The 10,000-nt window shown below is 46.1% G+C and overlaps 1 protein-coding gene across 3 annotated transcripts in view; it reads right to left on the bottom strand.

The window, feature by feature from the left end:
- Positions 1-10,000, bottom strand: part of ampd2a (adenosine monophosphate deaminase 2a) — a 54,097-nt gene that overhangs the window by 28,965 nt on the left and 15,132 nt on the right. Inside the window, exon 1 of one of the 3 annotated variants that reach the window (XM_076269131.1) lies at positions 4,707-5,194. The exons of the other annotated variants lie outside the window; for them this stretch is intronic. The gene's annotated coding sequence lies outside the window, so the exon portion shown is untranslated. Of the gene's footprint in view, positions 1-4,706; positions 5,195-10,000 lie in introns of those variants that run through there. 3 annotated transcript variants of the gene reach the window in all.

Below are 10,000 nucleotides of genomic sequence, written 5' to 3'. Positions count from 1 at the left end.
GGAAATCACTGAAACAGAGAGGTTTGGGTTTGTGGTAAGGCCAAGATGCGTGTCTCGCAGAGTCTAACATATCACGACTCGGGTTGCCAAAGGTTAACGGTCGCCAGGCCGATGAGGTCAGGTGTGGTCTCTGTTGTGAGTTTACCTCCCTGCATATAGAGCCAGGCTAGAGCGAGGCAGAGAAGCTTCTAGAAAGAGGCTCACAGAAAAAATGCAGAGACCGTGGAAGAAGAGCCTCTTGTTTTGGGTGATGCACTGCTTTAAGACCATTATCTCATTTCCAGATTTCCAGCAGGAAAACAACTTGGCATGCTAGTGTAAAGTGTGTCCATGTTTGTCCCTGTGTGTGTGTGCGTGAGCATGTGTGTGTGTGTGTGTGTGTGTGTGCGCACATGTGTGTGTGTGCATTAATCTAAATCAGATGATGTTGTTTGTTTTGCCATTGATATGAGGAACGCCTATTCGTTGTAGTACATATAGCTCAGTAGAGAAAAGTGAATTGGGGTGGAGAGACACACACACTCACACACAGAAAAAGAACATCTACACACTTACACTAGCATGCCAAGTTGTTTTCCTGCTGGAAATGAGATAATAGTCTTAAGGCAGTGCATAAAGTTAGCACATATAATGTGTACACACACTAATAATCTTCCTAAAACACCATGGTAGTAGAATGTCCAATAAAAGACTAAACACAGCCGTTGACAGCCCTTCCAGACGACCATACAACGGAAGGATCTACTAGAGCGATGAAGATCATATATTCCTACACATCACACCCTGCAAGGGAAACTGTAGAATAGTTCAGATGTCCTCTAGGGTCAGAGGGTACTGTAACTGTAAACCTGACCCTCGTGACCTCTTCGTCTCTCGGAGGTTGCTGCACTGTGATGATCTTATCAGCTGTCTGTGTGATTGACAGATGACATCAGCTTCGAGGAGTGACCTACAGTACATGCACTAAAGATGCGGGTTGGGGGACAGTGGGCAGAGAGCTGGTGAGAGAGAGTGTGACACACACACACGCAGATTTTTACACAAGTGTGAGTATGAGAAATAAAAACGACAGCGCGCGACCTTCACACCCAATAACAATTCCATGAGTGTATGACAAGGACGAGTACTTATTACATATCCCATAACAACCACAGCCAGAAATAAACCAATGCCTCTCATTTTTCTCCCAGCTGTAAATGAGGAAGCTGAGACAAAGAAATATCCATACATCACCTCGACTCCTCTTCCTTATTCTCTCTCTCTCTCTCTCTCTCTCTCTCTCGTAGCGCAGTACTGAGCACAACACTGAACAGTCTTACTCTTAAACAACACTAGCAGCAGCAGGATGATAAGTGCTCCTGTGGGACTGAGCTTAAGTGAATCACCTCACACGGGTGTGAATTAAAATGACGGCGCTAACAAGGAGCACTTGCTTTACTCAGTCAGGACATCTGCCACCTCTGACAAGCATTTGTCCACATAACATCTACAGAGCCTATAAAAAAGTATTCACCCCCTTGGATATGTCCCCCTTTTATTGCTTTTAGAAATGGAATCATGGTCAATATAATGTGAAAACAGATTTCTACAAGGTAATGTTAATTAATTAATCAATGCATTCACAGCATAGAGTCTGTGTGGATAGGTCACAATTAGGCTTACATGCCTGGATACTGCAATTTTACTCCATTCTTCTTTGCAAAACTGCTCAAACTCTGTCAGAATTGAACCCTTTTCACTCCAGCCATAATTTCTCTATTGGATTGATATCTTGGGCACTCAAGAACATTCTCCGTGTTGTCTTTAAACCATGTCTGTACAGCTCTTGCTATATGCTTTGGGTCATTGTCTTGCTGGAAAAGTTGTAGTTCTCTTGCAGACTGAATCAGATTGTCCTCCAAAATTTCCATATATTTTACTGCATGCAGTCACTCCCAACTCTGCTGCTGAAGCTTTTAATTAACTCCTTCAGAGTGGTTGAAGGAGGTTGAAGTGGCTGAAGTCCACTGTAGGGACTTTTTGCAGTTCCTACTGTAGAACATTTAGACAGAAACTGGGGATTAAAGAGTTCCTTTGACTGATATTTTCATCTTTTATTGTCTTTATAATCATGGTCAATATAATTTGCCTTTTTTGCCAAAAATTTGATGTCAAAGTGAAAGCAGACAAAGTAACAAAGTAATGTTAATTAACGTTAAGTAATGTTCCTAGAGCGCCTTTTTCATGCATTTGGACAGCATGATACTGGTGATTAAAGAGTTCCTCTGACCACAGTTCTTATAACTATTTGAGCTCCTACTTTGGGGTAGGGTCTTTTCCCTGTGCATAGGAACTATGACTGATGTGCATGCCAAGGCAGCAGAGTGCAATTTTTAAAAAAATCTTTGTGAAAATAAGACAGCTTCTATTTAACATAAATACTGCATGAGAAGGCTGCAGAGACGGACTACTGTCACACAACAAATGCCTTCTGGACAGATGAGCAGAAGTTTGATTAACAATGCTTATTCTTTTTTTTAATACTTCCTGATACAATAAGCTTCTAGTTTATCAATAAAATTCAGTAGCTAGCAACTAAATAGCAATGCTGTCCATTTCATTACTTTCATAATTTCATTATTATACAGATATATTATTTTATATATATATATATATATATATATATATATATTGGGCTTTTGCCTTTATTTGGACAGGACAGTGAAGACAGACAGGAAGCGAGTGGGAGAGAGAGAGAGATGGGGTGGGATCGGGACATGACCGCAGGAGAGAGAGATGGGGTGGGATCTGGACATGACCGCAGGAGAGAGAGATGGGGTGGGATCGGGACATGACCGCAGGAGAGAGAGTCAGACTCAAACCTGGGTTCCCGTGGGTGCTCAGGCCCGTTCATGGTGCGGGCGCTGTAGCCTGCTGCGCCACAGCGCCCCAAGAGATATATTTTTATACACACTATATGTGTGTGCCTTCTAGATACACACACACACACACACACATATATAGAAACATGTGCACACACATGTGTGATCATTCTGATAAGACAGACCAGAGAAATGATCTGCCACCTGCATGCCTCAAAAGCCCTATAACCCTGCTGTGCTGGGGAAACTGTCAATAACAGCAGGAGGAAGAGAAGGAGTAAGAGGAGGAAAAGGGAGGAGGAGAGGAAGAGGAGGTTGAGGAAGAGGGAGAGGAGTGTGGTCCACAGAGGAGTGTCCTGCCAGTTTTAACAGCTGCTGCAGTCCTACACTGAGACAGCAACCGTCTCAGGCTGGTGCACACCAGCAGCGTGGCTAGAGAACATTTGTGTGTGTGTGTGTGTGTGTGTGTGTGTGTGTGTCTGTGCGTGCGTGTGTGTGTGTGTGTGTCTGTGTGCGTCTGTGTGTGTGACTGTAGGTCTGTGTGTGTGTCTGTGTGCGTCTGTGTGTGTGTGTGTGGGTCTGTGTGTGTGTGTGGGTCTGTGTGTGTGTGTGGAGACATACTGTGTCTGTGTGTATGTATCTGTCTGTCTATTTATATGCTTGTTTGTGCATGACAGAGAGAATATATCTAATTGTGTGTAGTGTGTGTGTGTGTGTGTGTGTGCATGTGTGTGTGTGTGTGTGTGTGTGTGCGCGCATGAGAGACGTATGAGAGTGTATGTCCACTACCATGTCTACATGCCACTTGGATTTCACATGATGGTCAGCTATCCAGACGCTAACTCAGTCATCCGTGAACAATAAGTGGACATAGCTGTGTTTTGTCTGTCTTTAAAATATGATTCTGTTGATGAATGGGGGTATTGTTACTCACTCTATAAGCTGCTGAGAGAAGCCAGGGTGAGCTGAGGTTTATGACAGCATCCTTGTCTTCTATGTCAAGAGTGGCTCAAAGAAACGTGTAAACAGCAATCGTGTAGAAAGTATAAAACTCTTAGCATTACATGATGGATTTCCTAGTTTTCTAGTTCCTGACATTGTACTGGTTATAGATGTACTATCTTCGAGATTCTATAGAACATCAGAGATTTATATACACACACACATACACGCACACACAGACACATACAAGAACAAAAAGTTCTGTCAGTCCTGATGCAGTGCCACAAAAACACCCATTTCCACACACACACACCCTTCCACGCACACACATATACACCCACACACACCCACTTCCACACACGCACACACATACACACCCACTTCCACACACGCACACACAGGTGTGGCCCCGACCCTCTGTCCCACTGCTGGGGGAGTGACGCAGGACTCTTTCCTCACCATGACGACACCATAGCTGTCTTTTAGCCTGCTCTCCCTCAGCCTCCTCTCTCCCTCCTTTAGCTTTCTACCACTCTGCTTTCCTCCCCCTCTATCCCTCCCTCTCTCTCTCTTTCTCTCTCGTTCTCTTCCTCTGCTTCCTTCCAACATTCAGTCTTGCTCTGTCAGCAATCCCAGTCATTCAGTCCTGGAGCTATTGATCAGCTCAGTGTGTGTGTGTGTGTGTGTGTGTGTGTGTGTGTGTGCGTGTGTGTGTGAATAACATACAGATTGCGCAGGACAGCTGGTAGAAGTTAATATACCCATAATTACACACACAAACATGCCCACTCACACAGACACACACACCAACACACGTGTTACAAAAACACAGGAGGGATATCACCTGGTGCAGCATACATCCTCTCTGCCAAACCCCCCCAAATCCCTAACCAATGACAGTACCTCGTCTCCAACTGCGCTGTTGTCACGGTGATGCAGTCTCCGCAGGGACGCTGGGACATGCCACCGGGCCCGGGACGGCTGCTGCTCCCTCCCCCGTTGTTCGATCGCTCTCTCCGCTCTCTCTCTCTCCCTCCCTCTCTATTCTCTCTATCTCCTCTTCTCCCTGATCCTGCTCTGTGCGGTCTGTTTCTCTCTCTCTTTCCCCCCGCAGACCAGCAGAGTTCTCTGTGTTCTCTCTCTTCTCTCTCTCCGGCTCTCTGCAGTTCCTCCGCAGCTGCTTTGCTTCCCAGACCTCCTCTCTCTGCACTCAGTATCCCTCTCTTCTTCGCTCTCCTTTTTTTCCCTTCACAGCCTGTTCTCTTTTGCTTGGATTTTCCCCCTCTGCCTCTCACTCTCTGTTTCTGCCAGCCACTTCCTGAATGGGCTCGTTTTTCTGTACACAAGCAGCCGTGCTTGAAGGCCCCCGGATTTAAATACCTCCGACGCCGGGCTGGAGCGTACCACGTGGCGCGTAGGGGCGGGGGGACGGGCTGCACCACTCGCGGAGCTCTGGCTGGGGCCGGGGCCTCGCTGAGGGGAGGGTTGGTTTGTCCCTCATTAATCGCACGCTCTGCTCCTCCCACTCCCCCTCCCCTCCACTCTTCCCTCCGTCCTCTCCCTCTACCTCGCTTACTCCCTCTCTTTTTCTCTCTTCCCACTCTCTCTTTCCTCACCGACGCCTCCTATTGCGCTCCCATGAGGATATGGCTCCATGCAGAAGCCTGGATGGCATTTGCTTACATGTGTACAGTGTAAATAGGATGTGGAGTGAGGAGGACGTGTGAGGACTGTCCGCACATTCAGTCAATTTGTAGCAAAACACTTGATCAGCACTGAACTGAAACACTATTGATCCCAGCAATACTGACAAGCAGCTCTGTGTGTGTGTGTGTGTGTGTGTGTGTGTGTGCCTTTCTGTGTCTGTTAATTTGTTGCGTAACTACATTACTATTGCAAATCTATTTCAAGCTAGTTTTTTAAATATTAAACTGGCACTTACTACAGTATTTGCATTTGTTTCTGTGTCAGAGTGTGTGTTGTGTGTGTGTGTGTGTGTGGAATGGTCAATATTTGCATACGAGTGTGAGTTTAAACAAATTTCTGCAAATAGTATTGCAAATGTGTACTTAATAGCTTAATATCACTGTGTTAACTCACGAAGACTGTGCATTTGTTTGTCAGTGCAAATGTGTGTGTGTGTGTGTGTGTGTGTGTGTGTATGTGTATGTGTGTGTGTATGTGTGTGTGTTTGTGTGTATGTGTGTGTGTGCATGTGTGACCAAGCCAGGAGAATATCTGTAAAATGAGGAAAGTCCTTCTTCCTTCCTCCACCTCATGTGACAGCCATTGAGATGGAAACCACAGACAAGCCCAGTCCAGCTCAACCCCCACCCCCCACCCCCCACTGACACACACACAGAGGACAGACACAGACGCTGACAAAGACAGAGGAGAGCGAGCCTGGGAACACGGAGAGCTACACAGAGAAAGAGAGGAAGTGAAGGGCATGGAAAAAGAGAGAGAGAGATGATGTGTATAAGACTGAAAAAGAAGGCAAAAGGGATTGAAAGGTGTTTGGGGGGGAATAGAGAGAAAAGCCACTTTTTAGAGTTTTTAGAGGAGATCCATAATCATGGCAAGAAGATGGCGTCATGCCACCTTCAGTTGTTTACACCGAACCACACAGCGGTGGCATAATGTCTCCCCTAGAAAGGGAGGAAGTTGGAGAGGGAAGAGACAGAGAGTAGAAAAGAGAGAAAAGGAAGAAGGGAAGAGAGACAGACTGTGATGGAGAGATAAGAAAAGAGAGTGCATGAGAGAGAGAGAAGAGAGGGGAAACTCACAGAGACGGGGGAGGAGAGGAGGCCCACGTCTGCCTCGCCTGATGGGGAAGGTTGATGGATGGATGAGACCAAACAGAAGTAGCTTAATTACAGACGCCAAGACTTAAAACACACACACACACACCGTTACAACACAAGGAGAATTCCGCAACAGGTACACACACACATACAGTACACACACACACACACACACACACACAAAAGTCTACTAGTCTACAAAGTCCACAGCTGAGACAAAGTAAATTTCACTTGCAGCATGATGAACACACATCCCAAACATACCTCCCACACAAGGAGTTTAACAGAGACAGACACAGACACAGACACAGACACACACACACACACACACAGGTCACAAACACACAGACAGACCGCAGACCACTCAGGCGATCCCATCAGCCCCAGCCCCATCTTCTCTGTGTCAGCTCAGCTCTTCAAGTTCATCTCTCATCTGGTCTTTCATCTTTTCTTTTTATTCTCCTCTCTCTCTCTCTCTCTCTCTCTCTATCTCTATCTCTCTCTCGTTCTCTCACCGCACACTCCGTTACCACTTCATCATGCCTGTCCGGACGTGAACGCACCCAAATAAACATGCACATGAGGGAGGGGTGGGGTAAGGTTAGGGTGTAGAGTAGCGAGCGGGACAGCGAGGAGTCTGCGTCACACTGAGACGGGCTCTCTCCTACGCACACATGTTGACCAGCCAGACTGGGGACAGGCACTCCAGACGCAGACACACACACATACACACACACGGTTAATTATAGGTGGATGGCGGATTACCGACAATAGCAGGCCTGTTTGGTGACCTCAGCCGAATCTGGGATGCACTTCTACACACACACACAGACACACACACACACACACACTCTTCCTTTCTCTCACCCTCCTTGCAGCAAGTTTTTTTTGCCAAAGCTAGAAAACACATAAGATATGTAAACAATAATAAAAAGAGAAAAAAACATTACTCTCATTCTCTTTCTATGGCCATGGCTATATCAGGACAGCTGGTGGGGTTTTCAGTCTGTAAGAGAGTGGTTAACCTCACACACACTGACCAAGATTTTCCCACATCAGCTCCTTCACGATATCCACTGTTCCCAGACTAGTTGACCACACACACACACACACACACACACACACACACACACACACACACACACACACACACACACACACACACACACACACACACACATACACATACACACACACACACACACACACACACACACACACACACACACACACACACAGAACTGGATGTGCTGTTTGCTCAATCAGAGGCTATGTGGATTGGCCTCGGCACGTCGCACCGCTGTGCTATTTTCAGACCATCAGAGAAAACACTCTGGGAGGAATGTGACTCAAATGGACAAGTGCAAATACTGGGCCATCACACATCACCGCAGCTTTCCTACGCCTAAAACTTAGGTACCCTGTTGAACATCTATGTGTCTCATCGATGTGTCTCCATCTATGAACATCTAGCCTATGTGTCTAATGTGTATGTGTCAAACAATTTATTATTAAAACATAATATATATTTGCACTATTATATTATTAAAACATAATGTATATTTTACCCTGGACACAGCCACAACTGAAGCTCCGAGATGAAACGCAGAGAAATAATCAATTAGTGGCCTGAGAGACGTTGAGGTCTGTGCTGTGAAGAGAAGAGAAGTTGGAGTTGGGAAGCTGGATGTCTCTGGACTTGTACTCTCCCACTGCACTGAGCTGAAAGAACATGCCAGATGTTGAAACTGGGAGAAAAATACTGACCTAGATATGTCTATGCTGTCCTCAAAAAGGACATACACTCTCTCTTTCGCTTTCATTCACTCATTCATAAACATAAATATTTTCCCTTTTGCTCAAAGAGATAATCCACAAAAACGATATATAGCCTACAGACTTTCCTATTCAACATAAAACACACACACACACACACACACACACACACACACACACACACACACACACACACACACACACACACTTATCACAGTCTTTCTCCTTCATCAGCTCATTCCTCTATCTTTTCCCACAGTGCTGCAGTAGGCACCTGACACAGGCTCTGGAAATCCCTGAGCTGCTGGAGTTCTCTCTCAAACACACACACACACACACAAACACAAACACACACAGTTCACCCTGCTGTGAGCTGCAGGTCTTTACATATGGTGAGACAGCAGTACTGACCCTTCATTGTTTTCTCTCTCCCCCAACCCCTCTTTCCCCTCAGGGCACAGAACAGTCCAAAGGCATGTTTACCAGCAACAAGCTCATGGGCGCACATGTATGCACATACACGTGCACATCAAATGGTCTGTCATAGGAAACCGGTGGTTGCATATGTACGTGTAAATTTGTTTAATGAATCGGTGTGTGGATGTGAGTGTGGATGTGTTTGCGGATATGTGTGTGTGTGTGTGTGTGTGTATGTGTGTGTGTGTGTGTGTGTGTGTGTGTGTGTGTGTGTGTGTGTGTGAGAGAGAGTGAGAGAGAGCATGTCTGTAAATCATAACTATTCAGGGAAGTCAGAGAGGGGTAGATAGAGAAAGGAAAAGATATTCAATACAGGAGCTCATGTGTCTACATGTTATATAGGACAAGCAGCACATGGGTGTGTTTAAGGTACATACCGTGAGTATGTGTGTGTGTGTGTGTGTGTGTGTGTATCCAGTGTGTGGTGCCAGTAAAGGCCTTTACCGCAGTGCTGCCATCTCTCCCCTAACGCCCACACACTGACAGAGAGGGAGGGAGTGTGCGAGAACACAGAAAAAAAGAGAGTGCATCAAGGCCTGCACACTGACACAAGCACGGACACACGGACACACACAACCACACACACACATGTGCACGCACACACACACACACACGCACACACACACACACACACTCTCTCTCTCTTGTATGGTCTCTCACTCTTGCTTTCCCTCTCCCCTTCTTCAACCTCCATCTCATTCTCCCCCACTTATTTATGACCTACCATGGGCAACGAAAATTGCATAACAGGGCCACAATGTGTGCCCTGGCAAGCTCTCTCACACACACACACACACACGCACACACGCACTCATACTCTCACACACACACACCCCTCCACTTCTGGTCTGCTAATAATTTGTGATCACAGGGGTGTTGGACAACATTCTGGTGGAAAATATGCCCCTGTCTTCATTTTCACCCCATTCAGCAGGAGAATGTTTATAATTTAACTTGAGAGAGAGCCCCGGTCCAGGACAGGCCTTTTACCGGAGCCTGATCGATTTAGGAGTTCACCTCAAACAGCTCCTGAATAATGCATCATGGGTAATGTAGTCCAATTCACCTGAAGGTGCACGAAAACTAAACCCTTCCCCAGGTCTCTGCTCTATGCACGGCTTCAGACAAGGATGCGTGTTA

Source organism: Alosa pseudoharengus, unplaced genomic scaffold (genome assembly GCF_046254945.1).
Source record: "Alosa pseudoharengus isolate Yale_2024_CS ecotype anadromous, Long Island Sound unplaced genomic scaffold, YU_APseudo_1.1 YU_APseudo_1.1_scf_5, whole genome shotgun sequence".
Classification (NCBI taxonomy): Eukaryota; Metazoa; Chordata; class Actinopteri; order Clupeiformes; family Clupeidae; genus Alosa; species Alosa pseudoharengus.
This window is presented reverse-complemented; position numbering and strand designations above follow the sequence as displayed.